The sequence below is a fragment of the Rhinoraja longicauda genome, chromosome 8, assembly GCF_053455715.1.
Source record: "Rhinoraja longicauda isolate Sanriku21f chromosome 8, sRhiLon1.1, whole genome shotgun sequence".
NCBI classification, from domain to species: domain Eukaryota; kingdom Metazoa; phylum Chordata; class Chondrichthyes; order Rajiformes; family Arhynchobatidae; genus Rhinoraja; species Rhinoraja longicauda.
This window is the reverse complement of record NC_135960.1, coordinates 57,820,711-57,825,176: the sequence shown is the minus strand read 5'-3', so window position 1 is coordinate 57,825,176 and position 4,466 is coordinate 57,820,711. Positions and strand designations below refer to the sequence as shown.

The window sequence follows — 4,466 nt, the reverse complement described above, 5'->3', positions numbered from 1 at the left end:
TTTCTCAACCTTTCCGGGCTGCAAGAATGATGCCAAAGGATAGGAGAATTACGAATGCTATATTGTTTTAAAAAGGGATGAACAGGTAACTTAGTCATTGCAAGCAAGCTTAAGTTTAGTGGTGAGTAATATTTTGGAATCCACGCTAAGGAACAATATAAACCTTCGCTTAGAAAGCACAAATTAATCAGGCAGAGTCGGTTTGGATTTGTTAAGGGAACTAGATTGAAGTGTTTGAGACAATAGCATGGGGCCAGGGTTACCCAGGGCAGGGCATTTGAGGCAGTCCTCACAGAGTTTAGCATGATCTTTCATCTGGTCCCATTCTGCAAACTGGTCAAAAAAGTAAAATCCATGGGATCCAAGGGAAAGATATAAATTGGAAACAAAATTGGCTCTGTGGTCGAAAGCAAAGGGTATGGTTGGCAAGTGATTCTATCAATTATCAAAACAATAGTTTGATGGCAACCATTGCTAACCATGGCATTAGAATCATAGAGTTCACTGGTTCAATGGTCCTTTATTGTCACGTGTACCGAGGTACAGTGAAATTTGATTTAACATACAGTCATACAAAAAAAGCAACAAGATACATAACTAGATAAAGATTAAACAGAGACTTAAACAGCCACCACAGCAGCGTGTGAGAATCCCCAGGCACACAGCATAAGCAGAGACCCACAGCCATCAGTCCAATGTCCGGGCCACACACACGTTCCTTCACCGTGATGTGACCAGAGTTGTACCGACCGCTGTCACTCTCTCTGCAGTCCTTGTCCGTCCGAACAGTCGGAAAGCCGTCCACACTCGCACTAGACTCCGGGATGTCCTCATGGAACCATGTCCCCGCAAACACTGAGATCACTGCAAGCACGGCACTCCCTCCGAGTCCTCACCAGTGCTGGCAGCACATCCATCTTGTTGTTTGGCGACCTCACATCCCCTACTGTGATGGAAGGCAAATAACGTATACCTTCTTTCCTCCTTTCATAGAGTGATACAGTGTGGAAACAGCCCCTTTAGCCCAACTTGCCCACACCAGCAAACATGTCCCAGCTACACTAGTCCCACCTGCCCATGTTTGGTCCATATCCCTCCAAAACTGTCCTATCCACATATGTGTCTAATTGTTTCTGAAATGGCAGGTTAGTCCCAGCCTCAACTACCTCCTTTGGCAGCTCGTTCCATACATCCACAACCCCTTGTGTGAAAAGGTTATCCCTCGGATTCCCATTAAATCTCTTCCCCTTCACCTCAAACCTATGTCCTCTGGTCCTCTACCCACCCACTCTGGGCAAGAGACTATGTGCATCCACCTGATATAAGGGAATGTGCAATGAAGCAAGGAATAAACAATTGAGGACTGTAGTTTTTAGAGATTTGGAGAAACAGTTATACCATGGAATATATACCCATGGACATTCAAAAGTGGCAGGATAAGAAAATAATGTAGTTAAGAAGTCCTCATGGATGCATTTCTCTATTAGCCAATATATGGAATATGAGAGCAGATAGGTTGTGCTGGAACTTGTTAGATCAAAGCTTGGGTACTGTGTACAGTTCTGGTCGCCACATTACAGGAGAATTGTAACCATGATGAAAGATTTGGATGAGATCAGACTGTTTTCTTTGGAACTGGGGAGGTTAAGAGGAAACTACATGGAAGTGTCCAAAAGAATGAGAGCCGTGGATAGTAAATAGGAAGAAATAATTTCCCTCAACAGAAAGATCAAAACCAAAATGTAAGATAATTGGTTGAAGAATTGGAAGGGGATTGAAAAATAATTCATCCAGATGGGTGTTTGGATCTCAGAGGCTGAAAAGGGGGATTGAGACAGAAACCGTAGGAGGAATGTAGACACAATGAGGTGTGATTTGCAGAGCTATGGACTACTGGTAGCTCAGCAGACTGAGTGGTTCATTTTGACCAACACAGGTACAATGAACAGAATGGAGTCCTTCCACATGGTACATTTTTCCATGATCCTATGACTGAAATCCCTGGAGTGGGATATTTAGTGCCTGCTCAAATCATATCATATCATATCATATATCATATCATATACATATCATATACATACAGCCGGAAACAGGCCTTTTCGGCCCTCCAAGTCCGTGCCGCCCAGTGATCCCCGTACATTAACACTATCCTACACCCACTAGGGACAATTTTTACATTTACCCAGCCAATTAACCTACATACCTGTACGTCTTTGGAGTGTGGGAGGAAACCGAAGACAAGAAGAAACACCAAATTCATTCGATCCTCTGTCAGTTGCCTTGTACAATTTCTGGTGTAATTAAAACAAACAGACAGCTGTTATTGCTTCCATTTTAGTCCGTCTAATTGCCCTTTGCAACAACCCGTAAAGCATTTCTCCTGGAAGCTGTGATTACTGCCAATCTTTTTTCTTAGCACTCCTTTTCTATTTCCAGACTGGCTTTCTCACACTGAACAAAATCCACAGCACACATTTTACAGTTGTGAAACTCAAGAATATATTTTCCTTGGTGCCGTAATCATTTTTCTTTGATTAATGCTGCAATTCTGAGCCTTCCGCCCTAATTAATGGGACATGGCCATTTTGTTTTTCTCAAACTATATTTTTACGTAATATCATTATCCTTACACAGGGCGCTTAAATAAGATTAACGTTTTCTGTTTCAACCAACATTTTATTCCAGCTACTTGACAAGATATGCAAAATGAGAGGCACTTTAGGAACAGTATAAGTTGATAAATATTCATTGATTTCTTCAACAGCAAGCACACAACTGCCCCAGAGCTAATACTTCAAGCTTATGGCACAAGGAATTCCTGTTCAGCTCATTCTCACATTAATAACAATGAGCAATGGCTGTATCAAATTAACCTAAAACTGTAAGCACCTTTATGATCTGACTCGAAAACAAAACATCAAATTAATTGCGCCATTTATCAAGTGCTCCAGAATAATGCATTGCCTCCTACTCCTCATATATTAAAAGCCAAGGAAAAGCATTACTTAGCGAGATTTTAAAAAACATACATGATGACAGCCCAGTTTGTGCAGCAAAAGGCTTATTATGTAGGTTATAAAAGGTAAGTAATAACCATTATATTGTTAAATGAGCAGGGTGACAAGTGTTATTTGTTATTAAATTGCTGAGTCATGTTCCAAAAGGAACATTAATTAAGGGTATCAAAAAGTGAACAATATTCGCATTTTAGGTTCAATTAAGATTTTGCACATGATCTTCTTACCGTAACTTTTTATAACTACTCAGAGGTATGTTCCGTGCATGTGGAAGGATGTGCCTTCATACCACATCACTAACGTGGCATGGTCGCGCCTATAACCCTGGCGACAGCAAACGAGGCTCACTTCAGGTAGCCCCAGCATTCCAACTTTCTCTATCCCTCCCCCACCCGAGTGGCTCTAGCTTCTCGTTTTCACCAAAACAAACAGCTAACAATGGCCTGTTTCCTTTATCATCATTACTTTTTTGCATATCTTTTTTGCGTTCATCGTTCTTTATCTCTCCGCATCATCATCTATATCTCTCGTTTCCCTTATCCCTAATCAGTCTGAAGAAGGGTCTCGACCCGAAACATCACCCATTCCTCTCCAAAGATGCTGCCTGTCCCGCTGAGTTACTCCAGCTTTTTGTGTCTATCTTCGGTTTAAACCCGCATCTGCAGTTCCTTCTTTCACAGGCTCATTTTACTGCAAACGATTAATAACATTTGAAAGTACAAATGGCAGAGCTACTTCACATTAAGCTGTGCCAGGCTAATTCATCTGTTCAATTTCAAAGAATCAATATTATGACTGATGTGGATAGTTATTCCATCTCTTGCTTACAATGCATTTGCTGCTCTGTTTCAAACTTATTTCACCCCTCTCTATCTAAATTTTGGAATAACCGGATATTTTAATGATCATCTTCATCTTCCTGAACCACTTTTAGCACGGGTATTTATAACCATTTGTTATAGCATTGAGCAGGCCAGAATAATAGCTTCCATTGAGAGCTGCGATGTTTTCAAAAGTCAGGCACAGTAATTTTTTCAGAAAGTATTTCAAGCTTGGTTACAGTAAATGGGAGCCCAAGTTCACAATTTGAAATTGGTAACCATGGCCGCTGTCGATTGGAGGGATCAGCCATTCATTCTTTATGTTAGAGTATGTTTATATTCTATGAGGCTTTTTTGGATTTATAGTCATACAGCATTGAAGCAGGCCATTCGGCCCACCATTTCCACAGCGACCATTGGGCATCCATCAATAATAAACTGCATCAGTATATTTCAGCACCTAGCTCAGTGTCTTGTATGCATGGGTGATATAAGTGCTTGTTCTAGATACTTCTTACATGCTGTCAGCAACTCTGCTTCCATCCTCTACTGCAGTGTATTCCAAGTACTCACCACTTTCTGGGTGAAGAAGGTTCCCTCTAAGATTCCCTCTGAATCTCTTATCCCT

The 4,466-nt window shown here is 41.2% G+C and overlaps 1 long non-coding RNA gene across 1 annotated transcript; it reads right to left on the bottom strand.

Moving 5' to 3' along the window:
• Window positions 1-551: 551 nt before the first annotated feature.
• Window positions 552-3,656, bottom strand: LOC144596314 (uncharacterized). The gene is made up of 3 exons (XR_013547583.1): window positions 3,245-3,656; window positions 2,204-2,291; window positions 552-946 (listed from the first exon to the last, which is right to left on the bottom strand). It is a non-coding gene; the product is annotated as an uncharacterized LOC144596314 (long non-coding RNA).
• Between the last annotated feature and the right edge of the window lie 810 nt (window positions 3,657-4,466).